Source organism: Chiloscyllium plagiosum, chromosome 28, assembly GCF_004010195.1.
Source record: "Chiloscyllium plagiosum isolate BGI_BamShark_2017 chromosome 28, ASM401019v2, whole genome shotgun sequence".
NCBI classification, from domain to species: Eukaryota; Metazoa; Chordata; class Chondrichthyes; order Orectolobiformes; family Hemiscylliidae; genus Chiloscyllium; species Chiloscyllium plagiosum.
In genome coordinates, this window is record NC_057737.1 from 14498745 (window position 1) to 14512773 (window position 14029).

Sequence of the window (14029 nt, forward strand, 5' to 3'; positions counted from 1 at the left end):
CTGAGCGTGTGACATCAGCCATGATGTGAGGGGCAGAAGTGATGTCACATGTGATGCATGAGGAATTGTGAGGGGCGGAAGTGGTTGTGGGAGTGGCCATGATGGGGGCAGAAGTGACATCATCAATCAGCGTGGGGGTGGCAGCTGCACCAGCCGCATGGCTAATGGTGTCGAAGTAGTTCCAGAGGCCGGGGGAATTTTCTGGAGTGTTTGAGGAGCACTGGTTATGGAGGTGGGTAGATAAAAGTTTGTTGTACTTACTGATTCCTGTCAACTAACCTGAGGAATAAACCTCTCCTCCTTCAGAAATCCAAGGCAAAAAGTAATTCATTCACCAACATCTGAGCCTAGCATGTCCAGCACCTTGTTTGCTTCTGACATGTTGCTGCCTTCCCAGCGGTGTTCCCTCTCCTATTTTGTTTGCTGTGCTTACATTTTGCATTGGACCATACCTTCAAGCTCCACTGCAGGTTTGATTGTGTACAATCTACTCATGGCACTGTGGGATTCATTCTAGATTGCTGCATTGCCTTGTTTCCTGGTTAATAGCACAGCAAGCTCCCACCAAAAGCAATGGGATTACGACCAGTCAATCTATTTATGGGATTGTGACTATGGGATAAGTACTGACCTGGACACCACCTGTTCTTAATGCCATGGGATCTTATCCATCCATGGAGGAGACAGAAGAGGCCTCAGTTTAGTTTAAAAGGCAGCAACTCTGACAGTGCAGTACCACTTCGGAGCATCAGTCTGAATGGTATGTTCAAGTTCTGGCGTGGGACTTGAACCCTGAACTTGAACCTTGTGTTTCAGAAATAAAACTATCAACATCATTCTCAAAATGTTCTTTCAATGTGTCAATTCAGATCAGTCCTGCTTTGTGCCACTTGTATCTCAGGGTTTATCATACAGACGTTTATATAGAATTCAGGGACCACACGAGCAGCATGTTACACTTTGTTTTACTAATTGGATAGGACTTTGTAACCTGGACTGCCTAGGAGGCAGGGCAAGAGAAATTCTGTACCTCAATCTGTGCCAGCAACATGTACAGAATGTGCAGTATACTCCTCCTTTCTGCCTTGCACTTTATGGCTTCTTCCATTCCTTGATCTTTACTAATCACACACATTGTAAGCATCCATGTTTAGCCTCCTCGGCCTTCTTCAGACACACTTTCTGTATTTTGCAATACAATATTAGTCACAGAAGCAAAAATTCCTTGTGCTCATCTTGTCCTGAAACTGCACTCTCCTGAGCAGACAATCAGCTTGAATACTAATTTCAAATTGATGTTATATTCCTTAATTAAGATCCTGGTTAGTTAAAACATTCCAGCTGTTTTAGTACTTTGATCCTTCAATGTCACATGTCACTCTCAGCCAACAGAGAGAGAACAGATGGCCTGTTCCATCATGTCTGCCAAATTCTGTTTATGCTATGTTTCTGGGAGCCACACAAGACCTGGGGTAAGTGCATTGTCCTTATTGTTTTTCATGTTTCTCCTTCCCTGGGCTTTTATTGGTTCCTAGACAAAGTAATTGAGTAAAAATGGCTATTATGATAATTCTTAAATTTGTCAATAGACGTCAGTGGCTTAGTCAACAATTATTACCCATTCCTAATTGCCTTTCAGAAGCTGATAGTGAGCTGCCCTATTGAACTGCTTTCCTCCTTGGGATGTAGGTATCTCTTATACAGCACATACTGTGGTGACTGTGCATTGGTGGCGAAGGGAGTTAACGTCTATGATGGTGGATGGAATGCCCATCAAGCAGGCTGCTCTGTCCTGGATAAGAACAGAAGTTGTAGGAGCAGAGTTAGGCCATTCAGCCCATTGAGTCTGCTCCACCATTCAATGAGATCACAGCAGATCTGATACTGCTCAACTCCACTTTGATGACTTATCCCCATAACTTGATTCCCTGACTGATTAAAAATCTATCTAACTTTGCCTTGAGTATACTTAACGACCCAGCCTCAATAGCCCTCTGTGGTAAAGGATTCCACAAATGTACTGCCCCCTGAGACAAGAAATTCCTCCTCATCTCTGTCTTCAATCCATGACCCTTTACTCTGAGATTGTGCCCTCTGGTCCTCGATTCTCCCACAAGAGGAAACAACCTTTCAGGATCTACACTGTCAAGTCCCCGAAGAATCTTGTATATTTCTGTAAGATCATTCTTCTAAACTCCAATGAGATGGTATTGAACTTTTTGAATGTTGTTGGGTGCTGCAACCTTTAGACAAGTAGAGTGTATTCCTGACTTGCACCTTATGGATGATGGACAGGATCATTATTACATTCTCAGTGATATCATGATGATAGCAGAACAAGAGGAATTAGGAGCTGAGTGTTTGGAGTCTCAGATTGACTCCCTCCTCTTTCCTGTGGTTTGTGTTATCTTTAATAAAACCTATATACGCTCACTTACATGAGCACAGACCTGATCTTGTCGTAAATGACATGTCTGAAATTAGCCAACTGAAATCAAGTGTTCTTCACCACCACGTCATCTTGTTGTGCTTTCAGCCATCCATTTTCAGCAAAACATCCTCTCATGTTACTCGAGCCAATCACACACTTTCTTTTGCAAAAGGAACTACTCTACCTTCACGAAATGTGAAGCAGTAAGTTGAAGTTATTACACTAAAGGGAAAGAAGTGACAGTTGTGATTCCCAGCACATCAAAGCCTGATCCAAACGCTGCAGGTAATGTAAGGTTGTACATGTAATCATGATGAAAATGCTGGGAGACCTTCATTTATATCGAATGTTATACAAAGTGTCACTGATTCTGTCAGGTGGCCTTGCTAGACAGCAGTGCAAGTCAGAGATAGAACTCCATCATGACATGGCCAATTCTTCAGACATTTTTCAGATTGTGAAGACATTACCAACTGCTCAAGCCTTAAGTGGTGTGGTTAATGATCTCAAAATAACCCTGTGCTGAGTCATACTCCCTGTGCTTACTTTCTGTTCTCATACCCAGGGGTATGTGAGGCAGACAAAGCACATGTTTACATCTATTTCTGTGACTTCCTGGAAGAGGTCACTAGCCTGCCACCAGAGTCTGTAACTTGCCACTCCACTCCACTCCTTCAGCCTGACCAGGAATCTCTCTCTCTTTACTGGCTCCCATCAGCTAATTGAAAGGTGTTTACATGCTCTCCCTGTGCCTGCGTGGGTTTCCTCCGGGTGCTCCGGTTTTCTCCCGCAGTCCAAAGACGTGCAGGTTAGGTACATTGGCTGTGTTAAATTGCCTATAGTGTCCAGGGATGTGAAGAATAGGTGCGTTAGCCATGGGGAGTGCAGGGTTACGGGGATGGGTCTAAGTGTGATGTTGTTCGGAGAATTGGTGTAGACTTGTTGGGCTGAATGGCCTGTTTCCACACTGCAGGGATTCTATTTAAAATAATTTCACAGGTTGATGATCAACCACTTGGCCATGTTGCAAAGGCATCCAGTCTGAGCAATAATTACTTAATTGGGCAAAAAGTAATTATGAACAGCCATTGCAAAGAAAGGTCTGGTCTGGATGGCCATTCTCATGTAGATAGTCAGAGCTCCCTACATTCTCAAGAACTGGGATAAAGCACCAGTGAAAAAAACATATCTAGCAACCAAATGAACCTTCCTGCTCAGCAAACAAACTTACATCCAGAACCTCAATCTGAGCTACAAATCTTCTCAAAACTCACTAACCACAGTTCAGTTGGCAGCACAATCCCCTCCCCGTCAGAGCATCGTGAGTTCAAATCCCCCTCTAGAGACAAAAGCAAATTATCAAGGCTGATACTTCAATGCGGTACTGATGGGACCCCACACCATCAGAGGTGGTGAATTTTAGATCTTTGCCTTCCCGACTGAGGGTAACCAGTACTGTGGCAAGATTTGGAGAGAAAGTGAGTTTTCCTTGGATTCCTGACCAATGTTTATCTCTCAATGAACATCGAGGAAACAAATTCTTTGCACATTACTTTATGATTTACAATTTTGTTGTACAAGCGGATTGCCATGTTTCCTACTTTACAACAGTCAATCCATCGACTTCATTGGTTAATAGTGATGTCGTGAGGTTCCAAAAGCTGTTGTGGAAATATAAGTTCTTAAAATTATCCTAAAATGATAGGGTGTCATGGCGTACTGGTAATGTCATTGGACTAGTAACCCAGAGAGCCAGAGTAATGTTAACGGTGCACGGGTCAAATCCCACCAAGGCAGGTGGCAAAATTTGAGTTCAGTAAAAAAACTGTAAGGAAGAACTAATCTAATGGTGACCTCGTGAACATTGTAAAAACTGACCTAGTTCATCACTTCCTTCACGGAAGGAAAATAGTTATTCCTCGTCTTGTCTGGTCAACGTGGACTCCCAACCCACAACAGTGTGGTTGTGTCTCCTGCTGATTACCACGTATCATCCTCCCTTGGCCAATGAATCAGTGCTCCTTCATGTTGTACAACACTTGGAGAATGCACCGAGTGTGGCAAGGGAAAAGGACGTACTCTGGATGAGGGGCTATAAGGCTATCAGCACTACTGACTGAGTCCTGAAGGGCATAGCTGTTAGACTGGGTCTGTGGTAGGAAACCTATGAGAGGGAAATCATACTTGACCTCATCCTTACCAATCCACTTAGCACACATGCATCTGGAAATGACAGTTTCTGTAAGAGTGGCCACTGCACAGTGCTAATGGAGACAAAGTCCTGCCTTCACATTGAGAATACCCTCCCTATTGTGTGGTATAGCAAAATCACTGTGCTAAATGGGAACAACTATGAACAGATCTGCAACTCAATACCGGAAATGAGCTAGGAGGGCTAGATTCAAGTCCTACCTGCCCTGAACAAGTTGATTAGAAAACATCTGAACACAAAATGCAAATTCTTCCTGGACTTGTACCAGAATGGTTCGGGCTGAATATAGTTGGGGACGAACCAAACTTTCTTGAGGATCATTTCCTGCCTACTATTCCTCCAAATTCCACAATGAAACGTAAACCAATATCTTTAATCATTCTGAATTTTGTTTTATCATTATCATTTGATATGAATTGTAATTTTAACTTCAGAAAGGATATAAACTGTAAGGAGCCTCAGTCCTTCTTATTTAGGGAAGGATAGCCACCATCCTTACCTGGTCTATATGTGACTCCAGACACCCCCAATGTGGTTAACTGTTCACTGCTCTGTCCAAAAGGCTGAGCAAAACTCTCATTTGGAGAACAGTTGGCAGGGGAGGGAGGGTTAAGGAATGTTGGCCAAATCTTTGATGCCCACATCATGTGAAACAAGAAGGAAAAGACAGGGTTGACTTTGTGACTGTTCCTCCAGCTACCCTTTCACCCACCCAACCAGCTGATAGAAGGGAGAGCAGCACATAGAACTGTGCAGTGTTTTTGTTACCACAGGCATGATGATGGCACTAGCACTTGGCAACTGAGGTTAGTCTGGTTGTACACCAGTCTATAACAGTGAGAATTGGTGTTGTGGTTCCTATAGGAGGGCGGAGGGGAGACGAATTGCTCTGATCAGTCAATGTGAAGAACCGTCGTGTTCCTGCCTCATGAGGCTGAGTGCATCATTCAATCACTCTCCTGGCAGCTTTCACTCGCTAAGGACACGGTGCTTCTTCACACTGACTGAGCATGATACACCCAGAGAACCTACACAACAAGACGCTGTGTTTTCTGTGTAGCTTTACAGCCAGGAATGTACTATCTCAACCACGTTCAATCAGTGCATGTCGCAATGCACAACCCTCACAGACTTTATATCATTTATAACTTGTTCAGTGTTTCTCTTTATTCAAAATACATGAGCCTGCTTCATAGAATTTTATTGACTACTTTTGACTATTCCTTAATTTACTATCCATGCTTTCATTCCTTTTTCTTAAGGCAATCAACCGTGCTGAGTAAAGCTGTCCTGCAGTACCAGTATAAAGATTGAGTTAACACAGTAAACTTTGACACACACACACAATCCTGTTCTAATTGTAAGGTTCCTTCACACACACCTAATGACCAGCATCATGAAAGGACCTCACAGTCTCTGATGTCAAGAAAGCAGCTGACCACCAACTTCTCCGGGGAAACCTAATATTGGAAAATAAATACTGGCCCATCCAGTGAAGTCCACATTCTGGGATTAAAAACTAAACATCAACAGAGATTGTGATTTGAATCTAAAATCTACAGTTCCGAATCTAAACTATGCAGTGGAGTTACCCTCAGCAGCTTCTGACCTAGACTCCAATTGAGCAATGAGTGAAGGTTTCTATCCAACACAAAAGGTTCCACCTGATCCCTCATCCAGAATCACCTTATGTCAGAATAGAACATAGAGAATTAGTAATAGCATAGAACGGATGTAGATTTGCTCGCTGAACTGGAAGGTTAATTTCAGATCTTTTGTCACCATACTAGGTAACATCTTCAGTGAGCTTCCAGGTGAAGCTTCATCCAGAAGCTCACTGAAGATGTTACTGAGTATGGTGACGAAATGTCTGAAATTAACCTTCCAGTTCAGTGAGCAAACCTACATCCAGAACCTCAACCAGAGCTAAATCTCATTAAACCCAATAGCATAGAGTGTTAGGACAGATGGCCATAATTACTGGGAGTAGACAATTCAGCCCCCAAGCTTGCTCTGCAACTCAAGACAATCATGGCTGATCTCATCTCGGCCTCAACTCCACTTTCCCTCTTGCTCCCATAAACCCTTTAACCCCTTACTCATTAAATATCTGTCTATCTCCTCCTTAGATTTACTCAGTGTCCTTCACACACTGCACTCTGGGGTAGTGAGTTCCACAGATTCACAACCCTTTGAGAGAAATCATTCCTCCTCATCTCTGTTTTAAATCTGCTGTCCCTTATCTTAAAACTATGACCGCTTGTTCTCAATCACCCCTTAAGGGGAAATATCCTTTCTACATCTACTTTGTCAATCATCTTTGGCATTTAAGATACCTCAATTATCCTTGTATTCTTCTAGACTCTAGTGAGTATAGGCCGAAAACAACTTAATCTGTCCTCATATAAAAGCCATTCATCTCTGGAATTAATTGAATGAACTGTCACTGACCTGAGTCCAACGTAACAGGATAAGTAAAATACATAAAGCCACCAATATGCACCTTGACCGATCAGTGATTTTGTATTCTATCCCCTAGTAATTTTAAACCCGGGGAGAAAATACAAAGACGAGAAAAATGTAGAAGAAAAATCTGGTGAATTTTATGAAAGAAAACCAGAAGTTCTTCCACAGTTGTTTTTATTCATTATTGGCCAGGTCTGCATTTATTGTCCTTGAGAAGGTGGTGGGGAGCTACCTTGTTGAATGGCTGATGTCCATGTGATGCTGGTACATACACAATGCTGTTAGGGGGCCAGTTCCAGGATTTTGATGCACTGACAGTGAAGAAATGGTGATGAAGTTTCAAGTCAGGATGGTGTTTGGCTTGGAGTGATATCCTAATGCCCTTCTCTATGCTGTCAAAGGAGCCTTGGTGAGCCGTCTTGTGGATAGTATAGACTGCTACCACTGTGCATCAGGGGTGTTGAAGAGAGGGAATACTGAAGGTGGATAATGGGATGCCAATCAAGCGGGCTGCTTCCTCCTGAATCGTGTCAAGCTTCTTGAGTGTTGTTGGATATGCACTCCTCCAGACAGATGAAAAGTATTCGCTCATGTTCCCAACTTGTCCTTTGGAGGGAAGGCTTTGAGGTGCATCAAGTGAAACATTCATAAAAGTCCCAGCCTGTTTTTTTAGCCACTGCCTGGGTATGGCTGATCCAGTTCAGTTTCTGATCAATGTGGTAGCCCCCAGGACATTGGCAGTGAGTTCCTGAGTGATTAAGGTAGCTGCAGGTTTAATTAATGTGTGGTAAGTTGCTCTTATCCATCTAACTGAAAATGACTGTCAACAATACACTAAAATAACCCAATGATGAATCAGTGTTATTGTATCATTTGGATTTATGCTGAAACATTGCATTTTCTATATTAAATGCCGAATTTATTGTGCATGCAGCAATATCACTTTAACTGGATCCCAACAATCTTTCACTCTCTCCTTGCTTCGTTCACCACGCTTAATAATTTTGCAGAAAATATTGCTTTGTTTTTGGAACTTGGCAACTCTGCATGGCAGTCACAGAGAATTCAAGAGATCACTCATCTTCCTGACCTCAGAACTGAAGGAGGATTCTCAGAGTCAAAAGCCTGAAGAAAGAGAGAAAAAAAAGAGGGAAAATATAAATCAATTTTTTAAAAAAATGGAGTATGCCAAGATGAGAGACAGTTATTAGCCTGATAAATTATTCTAATCTGTATCTATTTTGTATAAGTAGATTCTTAAACTGGCTGCCATTGAAAATAATGGGGTTACACACAGGTCAACAAATATTTGGAATGAGTGTCTTGGAATCTCCTTAACGGCCTCTCACACAGAGAAGCCACTTTGATCTGATCACCACAGTACAGTGTTATGCACCAATAGTGATGAGTAAAAATTGCTAAAATAACTCTGAGGAGACATGCTTAAAAAAATAGACACGGAAAAATATAACTTGTGGTCAGTCATATAAATGAGTCTCATAAATGTTTGGTTTTAATGATTACAGTCTGACATCAAACTGCCCAGAAGGAACCACCCCATCATGGTCCATGAACATTGCATAGAATCCCAGCACAGTATAAGGCTATTCAGCTCAAAGGTTCTATGCCAGGGCTAGTGTTCCAGGCAGGGCTCCAATATGCTTCATCTGTGTTGAAACTGTTGTTCCCTGAATCTTAGAAGGTTCAGAAATGGGTACTGAAATCATCCCGCCAACATTAGGTAAGTTTGTAGAGGGTTTCCATGGAGCTGTACTGTGCACTTAAGGACCAACATCTTTGGCACAGGAACAGAGAAATAATCCTGATTGCACCCCCTTTCTTTTACTGCCCACTCCTCTGAGATTGCACCAGTTTTGAGCTACATGTGTGAGCTTTGTGTTGAAAAGTGACCAAAGTCTTTTGCTTTTGGGCTGAATTCATACTGTGAGACTGTAACATGACCTGCAACAGAGCAACATTGTGAATTTTGCAACTTCTTGTCCAAATGCGCTTTAGAATCATAGAGCCTACAGTGTGGAGGCAGGCCATTTGGTCCATCGACACCACAATGACCCTCTGAAGAGCATCCCATCAAAGCTCACCCCCCCCCATCCCCTACCCTATCACCCCTCACTGCCCATGGCTAGCTAACCTAGCCTGTGTATCCCTGGATATTATGGGCAATTTAGCATGACCTAACCTGCACATCTCTGGACTGTGGGAGGAAACTGGAGCATCCGGAGAAAACCCACACAGTCACCCAAGGGTGGAATTGAACCCAGGTCCGTGGCACTGTGAGGCAGCTGTGCTAACCACTGAGCCACCATAATCACCAAGATAATAAATGAGGAAATTTGCATGATTCCCTTGCGATGGTCACATCACACAATCTAGTTTTGCCGCTGCCCCCCAACAGTAGACTGAGGAGATTTTATGCCATTGATCACTCCCCAGTCTGTCATCCTTCATTCTAAATGTTAAAGGATTGTCTTCTCACTACATCACTAAAATGTGTTGAAGAAAAGTTGATAATTCATACAAAGGATTTTTTTAACTGAAATAATTTAAGGACTGAGTCAATATTTGACGTCAGGAAGATGGAGCTATGCATTTATTTTTCATTGAATGCTGATTTTACGTATTATCTCCGCAGCTAATTGGCGAGGGCCTTTGAAGGAAATGTTTATTTTTTTGCTCTCGAGAATGATTGATGCCTCTACAAGTCCCTTTGAACAGAACAATTAGCTGATGCTTGATCCATCCCTTTCAAACAGGCTGGAGGTAGAGCATGGAGCAGGCAGAGGAATGAAGACATACTGTGTACAGCCCATTGTTGGATATATCTTTCAACAGAACCACACCATCTACTGAAAGATCACCAGTAGGAACTTAGTTAGCAGTTAGCAGCAAGATGTGAGCATAAGAGGTATAGTTAGTAAATTTGCTGATGACACCAAAATTGGAGGTGTAGTGGACAGCGAAGAAGGTTACCTCAGATTACAACGGAATCTTGATCAGATGGGCCAATGGGCTGAGAAGTGGTAGATGGAGTTTAATTTAGATAAATGTAAAGTGCTGCATTTTGGGAAAGCAAATCTTAGCAGGAATTATACACTTAATGGTAAGGTCATTGGGAGTGTTGCTGAACAAAGACACCTTGGAGTGCAAGTTCATAGCTGCTTGAAAGTGGAGTCGCAGGTAGATAGGATAGTGAAGAAGGCGTTTGGTATGCTTTCCTTTATTGGTCAGAGTATTAAGTATAGGAGTTGCGGCTGTACAGGACATTGGTTAGGCCACTGTTGGAATATTGCGTGCAATTCTGGTCTCCTTCCTATGGGAAAGATGTGAAACTTGAAAGGGTTCAGAAAAGATTTACAAGGATGTTGCCAGGGTTGGAGGATTTGAGCTATAGGGAGAGGCTGAACAGGTTGGGGCTGTTTTCCCTGGAGTGTCGGAGGCTGAGGGGTGACCTTATAGAGGTTTATAAAATCATGAGTGGCTTGGATAGCATAAATAGACAAAGTCTTTTCCCTGAGGTGGGGGAGTCCAGAACTAGAGGGCATGGATTTGGGGTGAGAGGGGAAAGATATAAAAAAGACCTAAGGTGCAACTTTTTCACACAGAGGGTGGTACGTGTATGGAATGAGCTGCCAGAGGAAGTGGTGGAGACTAGTACAATTGCAATATTTAAAAAGCATTTGGATGGGTATATGAATAGGAAGGGTTTGGTGGGATATGGGCTGGATGCTGGCAGGTGGGACTAGATTGGGTTGGGATATCTGGTCAGCATGGCTGAGTTGGACCAAAGGGTCTGTTTCCATGCTGTACATCTCTATGACTCTATATCCTAAGGCCAGGAAAGGTGCTATATAAATGCAAGGGTATCTGAATGTGCTGGAAGGAAGATAGTATTTGCTGTAGTTCAGTGAAATTAGAAAGGAGCTGTACTTGTGTTAAAACTGTGTTGAAGTTACTGACACAACAATGTAGAGGGAGATTGGACACAACTGTCTAGACTAGACTTTCAGCCGTAATAAAACTGTTCACAAAGCTCTAAAACAATGCACAGATAAGATCAGTGGAATGCATGTGCTTGGTAACTCACACGTTATCAACCGTTGAAAATTCTAGTCTTTCCCCCACTTGACTTCTGCCCTAACAGAGAAAAGTTTCAGTTGAAATGTGGTATGCCATAATTACAACCTTGAAATCTTTAGGTCTTTGTTCTTCCAAAACAATCTGATTAAACAAATCCACTTGTTTACAGACATTTAAAAACAAGATACCTTAGCGAACATGATTTTCACTGATGTTGCTGAGCTCTCAGTTGAAATTATGACTGCACTATAGATCAGCTTATGATACATATTATACATTGTGAACGATTGAAGGTAGATCCTGAACATTGCTTTAAGCTAAATCATCACAGGGCAAGCAGACGTGTAAAATTAGTAATTGAAAAATTTGGAACTGAATTTAGGAAACAGTCTTTGGGATGAATAAGAGCATGGAGGCAAACACCTTACATTATGAAAGAAAGAGTTAGCCAATAGGAAACTTTTCAGTTTCGGAGTGAGGATAAGTTGGATTGATGAAATGTTTCTCTCAGGTGCACTTCACAACATCTTTCATTTAGAATTGGCTTAACATTGATCTGTGCAATATTAATAATAAAGTACTAATCCATTCATTTGATATCTCTCCAATCAATTTTCTTTAGAAGCAACAACATTAACCTATTTGAAATAAAAGGTTTAGTACTTCCCTTGAAATAGCACATTGGTGGCAGTTATATGAATATTCAATGATAAAGTCACAGTATGGTGCAGCCCTGAGGGGAATCCTTTAACTCAGTATAGCAGTACTGTCTCTTTGGTGGGCGATCCAATCTCCACATTACAATAATGACCTGTTATGAAGACTCATGACATATTGTTCTTATTTGAGAACTTGAGTTCTAATGTGCAGGACAAATGGATTTTAGTTTTTCAAATCTGTAAATATCGAATCCTTTCAGGTCAGAATGTCAATTTTAACACTGAGCTCAAACAGCATTTGCAAGAATCATGTAATTTCATCTAAATAACCAGAAGAAACTTGGGAGGTGGCAAAGGCTTAGATAGAAATAGGGAGGGGCCAAGAGCACAGAAAGAAGAGGTCCCTAACAGCAGAAGTGTTGTTGTTAGCAGACTCCAATCTTCAAGGCTGAAGATGAGTCCTGAGTTGCTTAAAGGCCACTATGAAGTAAGCCCAACAAGCAGGATGCTATGGTGGTGTCAAAAAGGAAGATAGCCTACCAGGCTGCTGAAGCTAAGGGTTAGGGCACCCACGTTAAGGAATAATTAGGCCAACTCAGCTGACATGTCTCGGGGAAAGACACTAACTGAAGAAAAGATATCATATGAATGTCGACATTTGCCAAGAGGAAACTGATTGCGGCCAGGCCTGCTGAACAAGAAGCTTTAGCAGAGAATTTCCAGAAAGGTCAGGCAGCATCCGAGGAGCAGGAAAATCGACGTTTTGGGCAAAGGCCCTTCATCAGGAAGGGCTGACCTGCTGTGCTTTTCCAGCACCACTCTGATCTAAACTCTGGTTTCCAGCTTCTGCAGTCCTCACTTTTGCCTAGAGAATTTCCAGAAGGCATTTTATAACGTGCTTCATCAAAGGTTATTGCGTAAAAGAAAAGCTCATGGTGCTGTGAGTAAAATATTGGAGTGGATAGAAGATTGGGCTGGCTAGCAGGAAGCAGAGACTCAGAATAAATGTTTGTATTAGCTGGCAGGATGTCAGGGGTGATGTGCCACGGGGATGGTACTAGGGCCTCAGTTCCTCACAATTCACATTAATGATTTAGATTTGGCTTTAGATTTTATTGTCAGGTATACTCAAGTATGGGGTACAAGAGCACAGTGAATAGTGTACAATGTCGCCACACACAGCGCCATCTTAGGTACAAAATGTTAGCTACCGAAGTAGAAAAATAAAAGTTAAAACATTCAACAATACAGACTTCTTTGTATAAAAGTGGACAAATAAAGAAATCAAATTGAAAAGTGCTGGCCTATTACCTGCCCTTGACCTCTTCATTTCCAATTGCCACCGAGACATTACCCACCTCAACCTTTCTACCCCCCTCCCCCACTCCAACCTTTCACCCTCACAACGCACAGCCCTCCACTTCCTCTGCTCCAATCCCAACCTCACCATCAAACCAGCAGATAAAGGGGGTGAAGTGGTAGTCTGGCGCATGACCTCTACATCGCTGAAGCCAGACGTCAACTCGAAGACACCTCCTCCTACCAACCCCTCGACCATGACCCCACCCCCCATCACCAAACTGTCATCTCCCAGACTATACAGAACCTCATCACCTCAGGAGATCTCCCACCCACAGCTTCCAACCCGCACTGCCCGGTTCTACCTCCTTCCCAAGATCCACAAGCCTGACCACCCTGGCCGACCCATTGTCTCAGCATGCTCCTGCCCCACTGAACTCATCTCTACCTACCTCGACACTGTCCTACCCCCCCTAGTCCAGGAACTCCTCACATACGTTCGAGACACCACCCACCCTCTCCACCTCCTCCAAGACTTCCTTTTCCCTGGCCCCCAACGCCTCATCTTCACCATGGATATCCAATCCCTCTACATCTCCATGCAGGTTCTGGGCCTCCTCCATCACTGCTCCCTCACCACCCGACACTTGGAGGAAGAACACCTCATCTTCCATCTCGGAATACTGCAACCCCATGACATCAATGTGGATTTCACCAGTTTCCTCATTTCCCCTTCCCCCACCTCACCCCAGCTCTAACCTTCCAGCTCAGCACCGTCCCCCTGACCTGTCCTACTGGCCTATCTTCCTTTCCACCTATCCATTCCACCCTCCTCTCTGACCTATCACCTTCATCCCCACCCCC